General features: G+C 43.1%; 1 long non-coding RNA gene across 1 annotated transcript; it reads right to left on the bottom strand.

Annotated features, from left to right (window-relative positions):
* Positions 1-4638: 4638 nt before the first annotated feature.
* Positions 4639-11031, bottom strand: LOC147662008 (uncharacterized). The gene is made up of 2 exons (XR_015305998.1): positions 10675-11031; positions 4639-7219 (listed from the first exon to the last, which is right to left on the bottom strand). It is a non-coding gene; the product is annotated as an uncharacterized LOC147662008 (long non-coding RNA).
* Between the last annotated feature and the right edge of the window lie 592 nt (positions 11032-11623).

Genomic DNA, 11623 nt, shown 5'->3' on the forward strand with positions numbered 1-11623 from the left:
CTGATTCCTAGAGCCGCCTCCCTGCAAATCTTCGTAGGGGCCGGTAGGCACTTCCGGTTAGCTAGCACGCAGAGCGGTTAGCGCTCTAGTGCCCAACTTCCTCGAGGCTATTTAGCCCTCGCAGCATCACGAGCGCGCAGCGATCGCGCGCAGCCCGGCCGAAGAGCTGCCCGTCTGCGCCCGTCCGTGACTGGACGGGGCTAGGGGCAGGGGGATATGGCGGACTCTATACATTCCCTTGAGTCGCCTCACCGGCATGGTCTCACTTACACCAGTCAATCCCTATGCACCTTAAACAGGTATGCCACCACACTGTGCTCACATAAGGTACTGGGGAGTCTGGAGGGACCGTTTTCTTGCAGGATCTGTCGTACTCAATTCACTAGTAGTGCTGTAATTACTCTTTGCCAGTCAAAATCTACTAACTGTCAGCCAATTCCGCTTGACAGCCCAAATGATTTAACTCTTTCCTGTAAAAACCTACTGTGTAATGTTCGCTCTTTAGTCACCCATTCCACTCAGGTCTGGGATCTTATAACATCAGAAAAGCCTCATCTATGCTTTTTAACAGAGACGTGGTTGAAGCCCCACTCTGTTCCGGCCATTTCTATGGGGGTACCACAAGGATACAAATTAGTAAGGATGGACAGGCGAATTAAAACTGGAGGGGGTTTAGCCATTGTTTTTAAACAAGAAATTGAGGTAGTGGTCACTGAGACCGTATGTAATCCGCAAATGGAGCTCCTTATTTTCACTGTAAACCCTAATTCTAGAGAAACAAGGAAGGGAGCATTAGTATATCGACCCCCTGGTCCACCCGGGAATTTTTCTCTCCAACTTGTTGAAATACTGGCCCCACATATACAGATAGACTCTGATTTCATCCTGGTAGGGGATTTCAATGTCCATAGTGAACTTTCCTCCTGTGTGGAGGCACAGACACTCTTGGCAGACCTAACCACCTTAGGTCTGCACCAAGTTAATCAGGGACCCACGCACTTAGCTGGTCACACTTTGGACCTTGTGCTATATAATTCCACTTCTATAAAGTGTCTACCTCCCTGCCAAGTGGATTGGACTGACCATTCGATCATTGAGTTCTATACTCGAACCAATCAGGTGTCTAAAGGAGTACAGAAAACCTTGGCCGATGTTAGAAGACCTTGGAATAAACTAACGCCTGAGAGCTTTAGGGAGAAAAATTGGGCTGAATGTGGCGACAATGTCACTGCGGCACTGGCCGCTCTCAACGAAGCGGTAACTATCTCCATCAATCATGTTGTTCCTTTTAGAACATACAAACCCCGACCTGCCCCAAGACAAGAAGTCTGGTACACAGACGATCTCAGGCAATTAAAAATCACGGCACGGAAATCGGAAAAACTATGGAGACTCACACATAAGGCTGAGGATAAAGACATTTATAGGACCTCCCAGAAAAATTACCATAAAGCCATTCGATCTGCCCGGAAACATCATATAGCAGACCAAATACCAGCTGCGGGTAAAAATGCGAAAGTCCTTTATCAGATCTTACAGACCTTTGTCAAACCTGCAGCCTGTGAAACAAAGGGGATTGAGTCCCAAGAACTCTGTAATAACATCTCGCAGTTCTTTGTAAGGAAAATAGAAGGCATTTATGCAAAGATCTTAGCCTCGAACTCCCCTTCTAACATCTTGAGAACTGTTGATAGTATGGCTCCTCCACACCTCTGTACAACAGAAAATAATGCTAACAAGCTTGTTGAATTCCCCCCTATATCAATCGAGGACATTGGCATTGGCACTCTAATTAATCAAACCAAGAGTGGTTGTCCATCAGATACTGTTCCAGCTCGTATCATGTCTCTCTTAAGGGATGATCTAGGAGCAGGGATTCAACGGGTGCTTAATCTATCCTTAGGATCAGGTGAAGTTCCTCTTGATTGGAAGCGTGCTTTGGTGAGGCCTCTACGGAAGAACAACTCCATTCCATGGACTGACCTCACTAACCTGAGACCCATCTCTCTTCTCCCTTTCCTAGGGAAGCTTGCCGAGAAGTTTGTTAACCGGCACTTATCTAATTACATCGAGAGTGCAGGGGGACTAGATCCCTCTCAATCGGGTTTCAGACCTAGGCATAGCACCGAGACCGCCTTGCTGTCCATCGCTGACAATCTTCATATGCTTCAGGATAAGGGGTACTCCGTTATCCTGGTGCTATTAGATTTGTCAGCGGCGTTTGACACGGTGTCACATGAGATCATGTCCTCCAGACTAGTTAACATCGGTCTGGGTGGCAAGGCGCTGGCATGGCTAAGGAGCTTTCTCAGCAAACGCACTCAGAGAGTAATACTGGGCCCCTACCAGTCAGAGGAGGTGGCGATCTCAAAGGGGGTGCCACAGGGCTCCTGCTTGAGCACCCCTAGCTAACATCATGAGATCCCACGGGTTTATCCCTGTGTCGTATGCAGACGATACACAACTCCTCTTTCCGTTTAAAATCATGACTCCTGAAGTGCGTCACTCCTTTGCCCAAGGGATGAAAGAAGTAGCACATTGGATGGCAGCAAACCTCCTTCAGTGCAACGTCTCCAAGACGAAGGTGATGCTCTTTGGGGAAGCCAAACGACTGTGGACTCCGGACTGGTGGCCTTGTGATCTTGGCCCAGTCCCTGAGCCAAAAATGGTAGTAAAAGATCTGGGAGTCAAACTGGATCAGGAGCTCACCCTAAAACATCATGCTACTCATGTAGTAAGCTCCTGTTTCCATGTTATTGGACTTCTCCGAAGGGTGTTCCCCTTGCTACCTGATTCCACCAGGAAAACTTTAGTTCAGTCGCTCGTGCTGAGTAGACTGGACTACTGTAATGGTCTGCTGCTAGCCGCCAATGAAGGGGTCATCGCTAGACTTCAAGTCGTGCAGAACACGGCTGCCCGCCTTGTTCTCAATGCCCCGGCCAGGACTCCTTCAAAGCCGCTCCTCAAAAAACTCCACTGGCTCACCATAAAACAAAGAGTGTTGTTTAAAACTTGCTGCACTATTCACAAGTGCCTGTCTGGTAGAGGCCCGGAGGACTTAAATAAGAAATTCATCCCATATATTCCCGCAAGAACCCTGAGATCCGGAGACCATGAACTATTATGTGTCCCCAGATTTCGGAAGACATGACAAGGTGGAAGAGCTCTGTCAGTGGCAGGCCCGAAACTTTGGAATGAACTTCCATTGGAAATCAGAACATGCAGGGAACATTTTCCCTTCAGGAAAAAGCTAAAAACTTTCCTGTTTAACTACTGATATTGTTGAATATTGATAACACATGATAGGGCTTTCTGCTTTCTGATGTTGCCAATGGCGCGGAGATACTCCCAAGGGAGTCGATTCTTAGTGCAGTACAAGTCTGAAAATAAATAAAATAAAAATGTATTTATTCAATAAAGGAGTTTAAGTACTACCGCTTTGTGATACTTTACAATTGGCGACAATGGAAATCGAGGAAACAAAGGAGATTCTACTCGAGATATATATATTTTTTTTTCACGACGTGTGGAAGCTACGGGAACTTCAATGAAAAAGATAATTGCAAAAAAACCGGAAGGAGAGTATTGCATGAATGAACAAGAATTGCTAGAGGGACGGTGTAATGGCTGGATTTTCTGTTTAGATGGGATCAGCCCCCAGGGGCCCCTATGACCCAGCCAAAACGTACTCACCTTCCGTCCTCAGGACCACCTATCCAGGCACCTGGTACCTACCTGAGGATAGGGAACTCGCAATATACAAGCTCATATTATCAAAAACACCACTAAATCTATAGGGATACTAAGAATACTCACTGATTACTAGGGATATCCATACCCTACACCACACTTATTCACATCAGTTGGCCTCGCGGTCACCCCGACCCAGACCGTTCTACCCTAGGGCAGATCTGACACACAATCTGGTGCGTCTACACACGGGCCTGCAGAACCCAATGCTCCCTTTTACACGTCAGTGTCCCTCCTGACGCTCTCACTTAGTCTTATACCACAATCCGGTGGCTTTACACGGCAGTATCCCTCCTGCCGTTCTCATTAACGCCGCATGTCAAACGACGACCACATTCCTATGAACACCTATACATATATATATATATTGGGATATTATCTCAGCTGTCTACTCAGGATGAAACTACAATGATGACTTTGGATATGGTTTCAGATTATTGTGTATTACCTGCTCTTGGCATCAAAGGTCCACTCACTCCCTATTTATGTGATCACCACTCACCTGATTGGGATTACTCATCCATTCATGCGCCTAGCAATCACCTAGAAGTGCCATTTACCTTTAGTGAACAAGAATAGGGACTACACGCCAGTTAGTTATAAACTGGGGACATTTATTATAGGATGGTGTACTAACTTAGTCCCTTGGTTGCAAGTCTCCTCTCTCCCTCACTATTACTTACCTGATCAGGGGTAGCATCTGTTCAAACAGCAATACTTACCAGGAAAGATTATTCTTACAATATGAGGACAAAGATATACACACTATGTGCTAGAGTTGTTCTCTGATTTAAGCGCTCCTACCCCCCTTTTTGATCCATCAGTGGCTCAACAGCAACTGGCTTGAAGCCAGGATAACTTTATCATAAAATAACTCAAGCACTGTAATTCACTAATTAATGGGGTCATTTATTATTAGTACAATATAAACCTTCACACAGATTTGACAAAGACTATAGGTAGAACACACCACTTGAAAGAGAAGGATTAAACATAACAGGAACACTCCACTGAAAAGGAAAAGATTAGAAAGTGTAAGTGTAACTAATTCAGACTACCTCACCTATTAGAAGGAAGATTTCTCTCTCTGCCTCTGGTGGGATTAGGGCTCTCTCTGTCTCTCCCTCCTTCACCACATCACCACGCCTCTGGTTCAGTTGCTCCAGCTGACAGCCTTCACTGCTTCCTCCCTCCTCATCTTCAGTAATCGTCTGCCTTCTTTCTCCATTCAAGAACTGCACTCTATTCTGCAGCTCCCAGCAGACATCCTCTCTCTCTCTGCAAGCTATTTGGAGCTCCAAGTTGTTCTGGGCTCCCTGCAGTCCTGTGCTCCAAGCTGGTCTGAGCACCACGCTGAACTGCACACCACGCTGCACTGACTTCCAAAACTGAACTGACCTGCACACAAGCTGGAATGAACACTCCTCCTCTCCTGTAGCTCGCTAATATGGATGCTTGTCCTTTCATGGAAAGCTACGGCCAGTAACCTGCCGCCCACCAAATTCTTGTACCTCCCCGTACCAAGGACACGTTCCCAGCTGGCCAGCCTGAAGTTGTGTCTTCGGAGTGGAGAAAAATACATTCTTTCGATAAGGGCCAGCCTGAACCGGTTCTCTCCAAGCGAACAACAGCCTTAACTATAAACTTCGCCTTTGCCCTGAAAAGCCTCCCTGCTTCCATCAAGATGGAGTCTCTCTAGCTTTAGGCCTGTAGGCATGAAAGGGGTGAAATGCTCCTTAGCTCTGTCAGAATACCTACATAAACCATACCAATATATCTAATATGTCAAAGCCAATAGGCAATAGACAGGTTAAAGTCAAGAATAAAGGCACATTAAGCAGCTATCCTCTTCTAGGTCTGGAAAAAGGGCTTAAAAGGGCCAACACAGGCTAAGAATACCTATACTAGATGCGAGCAGGATTAATGATCTATATCACTTCTAAGTAAAGCCAAAAACTCTGCCATAACATTCCACCCTTAGATCCTTATCATGCGAGCATCTATATAAACAATAACATCCAAACAAACAAACATCAACACAATCTATCAACATAGGCTAAAAATACCTATCCTAGATGTGAGCAAGATTAAGATCTATATCACTGCTAAATATCCCTGCCATCCACCCTTAGATCCTTATCTTGCGAACATCTGACAAACAATAACATCTAAATAAACAAACATCAACACAATCTATCAACAAATCAAAACCTAAAAAACTCCCTAAAAACAATGACAACTCAAGAAAATTCCACCTGAAACTCAATTGTAGGGAATAGAAACCTAAAAACAAATCAAAGCACCCTTGACTCGAATGCTGAAACATATCTGAGATTGGATCTGATAACAACAGAAACTAACCAAAGCATCCTCAAACTAAATGTTCCTCAACTTCTAATGATAACTGGTGAAATCTAGTGATGTAGGGACTTATGTGTTGAATGAAAACAGCAAGGGGCCTAAATGGGCCTACTTCGGACAACTTAAGGCTAAATGTGTTTCAACTTCTAATGAGAAAACAAGAAAGGGCCTAAATGAGCCTTACGTACTATAGGCAACTTAAACTAATGATGACACATGAAACTATTGGCGTAGGTGCTAATATGTGAGATGAAAATAACAATAGGCCTAAATGAGGCCTACCTGCTGACATTAGTCAATTTAAGGTGAAATCTGAGAAATAAACATGACAAACTGTTGCAAGGTCTGGATAAACATTAACACATAATCATACTAAAAGACACACCACCCAGAACCATCTAAATTGTAAGGTAACCACCCTTTGATCAATTAAGGTGAAAATGCAAGAACAGTAAAAAACTACAACCCCAGTCTACAAGATTACTAGTGTAACATCAAGCTTAAATCACACAGTGGAGCACATGTGTGCGCCATCATTCAAAAAAGTCCTTCATTTGGAAAAACTATAATAGGTGACATATTTTTGTTTGCTTTAAAAAGTGGGGCCTGCTTGTACAAGGGAGTATGGATCAAGTCCTTTTACAATCCTGTAACAAATAAAACATGTTTGGGTTTCATTTCTTTTTAAAAGTGGGGCCTGCTTGTACAAGGGATTATGAATCAAGTCCTTTTACAATCCTGTAACAAATAAAACATGTTTGGGTTTCATTTCTTTTCAAAAGTGGGGCCTGCTAGTCCAAGGGATTATTCAATGTCCAAATTCTTTTATAATACTGTTACAAATAAAACATTTTTTTTTCTTGTTCTTTAAAAGTGGGGCCTGATTGTCCAAGGGATTATTTAATGTCCAAATTCTTCAGTGTAGGCCACCACCCTGCATCATGGACACTTCCTCCAATGTGGCCATCCATCACCCGGTCTGGTCTGGTCTGGTCTGGTCTGGTTCCATCATCCAAAACAATAAACTAAAATAATAACATGAAAATAAAAAGCTAAAACAAATAAAGGGAGTGGGCAGATGCACGCACGCACCCCAACTGCAGCAATCCTAGAAACCAGAGAACAAGTATCATTATTCTTGTAAAATAAAATTTTCCATTTAAAAAGCACCCCGGGTGCCTTTCATTATTGAAAAGAAAATATCCTAATTAATTAAAAACATTCAAAATTTAACTTTTAGTAACATTGAGTGGGGCCTAACATACCCTAATCCTAACTAAGCCAGTCCCACCCTTCTGGGCAAGAGTCATGCTACAGTGTGAGAAAAAAAAAAATTTGAAATACTGCCAAATGATGACAGCATCAGCAGGGCACTGCAAGCCTCCCATTTTCCCAGGTCTGAGAAGCCCAGGCCACCCCGCCCTTAAATAAACAAGCCGTGCGCGGAAGAAAATTGAACTGTAGCCAATCATAACACACTGGGACGTGATCGAAACTTGCAGAATGAAAAAAAAGTTCGTCTGCGCAGACCAGCTGGGCTGCCAAGGTCAAAAAACAAATTCCTTTTGCCTGTTCTCATGGCCTGATTCTCAAACTAACGGAGGCTAATATTAATAAAAAAAACAATTCTGTTACAGTGTATTGCCAATTAAAAAAGATCCAATTTTTTTTAAAAAAAAAAAACGTTTGTCCACAAAACATTTAAAAATATGAGCACTTATTTAAAAGGGGCAACTATCTTTTGCACACCAAATTATATACATTCTGCATTTGAGAAACGAATTAACATGGCCCATTTGTCAAAAAGAAATAATTTGTAAAACAGCATAAAATGCATATTCATTTCAACATTATATTTAAGTTCACATTTTTTGATGACACATTTATAAAAGCATACATTTTAATTCACATTTGGGAAAATAATAATGTCACATTTTAACTCTTTTCATTCAAAAGCACATGGTTGCCTCACACTAATTAAAAGCACATGTTACCACGCACTGTCGGGCAAGATTTATTATTCTAAACCTATTATTATTGCAACCATCACATTCCTGTCTAGATGGAAACCCCTCACAGAAATTATTAATGAAAACAGCTCGTAGCGTGCACTGTAACGGGCTATCTTGTTTAACATGTCACTCATTTTAAAAAAAAAAACATAGCTTTCTCCATAACGTTGATTTATAACCACATCAATTCCAAGGTGAACCCACACAAATACGTAGACGCATTTCAAAAGGAATGTGAAATGAACAGAACTCTTCTCAAAACACAAGATGTTACCTTTCCGTCAAGAAACTGACAAAGCACGTAGGCTGACCAAGGAACCAAAAAAAAAGTCAAAATCAAACCATCAAAAATCCTTAAAATAAATCACTGACTTTCATAGTCAGGTCAAATAACCATGCATGTTGACAGCATGTAAAAAATAAAGGCTGCCACCTCAACTCAAGATATTACCCCTTTGGCAGCTCAAATGGAAACATTTCCCAACGTCCATTTATACATGGGAAAATCATTAGCACATTTCTTCACGTTCACAGCTAACACGTACACATTTTCAAAAACGTTATCCCCAAGCACCCGAGAAAGATCCAGCTCTCTCCTGCCAAACGTAATGAGAACATGTCCTGTCCAAGCCATGACCACATGGCGCTATTCACAAGCCATATTTACAAGACAAGCCTTTCACAAACAACATTTCCAAGGCGCAATGCACAAGGAACACAACAAAATAACATAAGAACATGCACCTCACAAACCACATTAAAATGGCGCTATTCTAAAGCCATATTTACAAGACAGTAAACAAACTCAAAAAACGACACGCTTTTCACAAGGAATATATCCAAAGCACCATTCACAAGCAACACAGCAGATCAACATGAGAACATGCACCTCACAAGGCACATTAAAATGGCGCTATTCTAAAGCCATATTTACAAGGAGCTATATTCACAGAACTCCACAGATCATATAACAATGAACACATTTCACATTGCACAGCATAAGCAGATGCAGCAAGCAATTTAATGGGCAATTTAAAAGCACTTTTTACACACATTTATACAATTGGACCATCACAAAGATGTAACTGACTTCCTCATGTAATGCCATCCTTCAACTCTGACAGTTTAAACACCAAGATGAAAACCATTCCTTCCACCCTGAATAAACCAAATGCCATGATGTAATACAATCTCCTCACGCTGCAACTGTTCAAGCCAATAGGTCTAACAGGCTACATAAACTGCAACATTACGCCAGATGGAACTAGTGTTCAGGGCATTCCCTCAGAACACATGGGCAACTCTCTAAGCACATGGCCAGGCACACAGAGTTCGTAAGATGCCGACTACGCCAAAATGTAATGGCTGGATTTTCTGTTTAGATGGGATCAGCCCCCAGGGGCCCCTATGACCCAGCCAAAACGTACTCACCTTCCGTCCTCAGGACCACCTATCCAGGCACCTGGTACCTACCTGAGGATAGGGAACTCGCAATATACAAGCTCATATTATCAAAAACACCACTAAATCTATAGGGATACTAAGAATACTCACTGATTACTAGGGATATCCATACCCTACACCACACTTATTCACATCAGTTGGCCTCGCGGTCACCCCGACCCAGACCGTTCTACCCTAGGGCAGATCTGACACACAATCTGGTGCGTCTACACACGGGCCTGCAGAACCCAATGCTCCCTTTTACACGTCAGTGTCCCTCCTGACGCTCTCACTTAGTCTTATACCACAATCCGGTGGCTTTACACGGCAGTATCCCTCCTGCCGTTCTCATTAACGCCGCATGTCAAACGACGACCACATTCCTATGAACACCTATACATATATATATATATTGGGATATTATCTCAGCTGTCTACTCAGGATGAAACTACAATGATGACTTTGGATATGGTTTCAGATTATTGTGTATTACCTGCTCTTGGCATCAAAGGTCCACTCACTCCCTATTTATGTGATCACCACTCACCTGATTGGGATTACTCATCCATTCATGCGCCTAGCAATCACCTAGAAGTGCCATTTACCTTTAGTGAACAAGAATAGGGACTACACGCCAGTTAGTTATAAACTGGGGACATTTATTATAGGATGGTGTACTAACTTAGTCCCTTGGTTGCAAGTCTCCTCTCTCCCTCACTATTACTTACCTGATCAGGGGTAGCATCTGTTCAAACAGCAATACTTACCAGGAAAGATTATTCTTACAATATGAGGACAAAGATATACACACTATGTGCTAGAGTTGTTCTCTGATTTAAGCGCTCCTACCCCCCTTTTTGATCCATCAGTGGCTCAACAGCAACTGGCTTGAAGCCAGGATAACTTTATCATAAAATAACTCAAGCACTGTAATTCACTAATTAATGGGGTCATTTATTATTAGTACAATATAAACCTTCACACAGATTTGACAAAGACTATAGGTAGAACACACCACTTGAAAGAGAAGGATTAAACATAACAGGAACACTCCACTGAAAAGGAAAAGATTAGAAAGTGTAAGTGTAACTAATTCAGACTACCTCACCTATTAGAAGGAAGATTTCTCTCTCTGCCTCTGGTGGGATTAGGGCTCTCTCTGTCTCTCCCTCCTTCACCACATCACCACGCCTCTGGTTCAGTTGCTCCAGCTGACAGCCTTCACTGCTTCCTCCCTCCTCATCTTCAGTAATCGTCTGCCTTCTTTCTCCATTCAAGAACTGCACTCTATTCTGCAGCTCCCAGCAGACATCCTCTCTCTCTCTGCAAGCTATTTGGAGCTCCAAGTTGTTCTGGGCTCCCTGCAGTCCTGTGCTCCAAGCTGGTCTGAGCACCACGCTGAACTGCACACCACGCTGCACTGACTTCCAAAACTGAACTGACCTGCACACAAGCTGGAATGAACACTCCTCCTCTCCTGTAGCTCGCTAATATGGATGCTTGTCCTTTCATGGAAAGCTACGGCCAGTAACCTGCCGCCCACCAAATTCTTGTACCTCCCCGTACCAAGGACACGTTCCCAGCTGGCCAGCCTGAAGTTGTGTCTTCGGAGTGGAGAAAAATACATTCTTTCGATAAGGGCCAGCCTGAACCGGTTCTCTCCAAGCGAACAACAGCCTTAACTATAAACTTCGCCTTTGCCCTGAAAAGCCTCCCTGCTTCCATCAAGATGGAGTCTCTCTAGCTTTAGGCCTGTAGGCATGAAAGGGGTGAAATGCTCCTTAGCTCTGTCAGAATACCTACATAAACCATACCAATATATCTAATATGTCAAAGCCAATAGGCAATAGACAGGTTAAAGTCAAGAATAAAGGCACATTAAGCAGCTATCCTCTTCTAGGTCTGGAAAAAGGGCTTAAAAGGGCCAACACAGGCTAAGAATACCTATACTAGATGCGAGCAGGATTAATGATCTATATCACTTCTAAGTAAAGCCAAAAACTCTGCCATAACAGACGGGCACCATCGCGCACAAGGTAGGAATAGAAGATACTTGA

This window comes from Lissotriton vulgaris, unplaced genomic scaffold (genome assembly GCF_964263255.1).
Source record: "Lissotriton vulgaris unplaced genomic scaffold, aLisVul1.2 SCAFFOLD_225, whole genome shotgun sequence".
Taxonomy (NCBI): Eukaryota; Metazoa; Chordata; class Amphibia; order Caudata; family Salamandridae; genus Lissotriton; species Lissotriton vulgaris.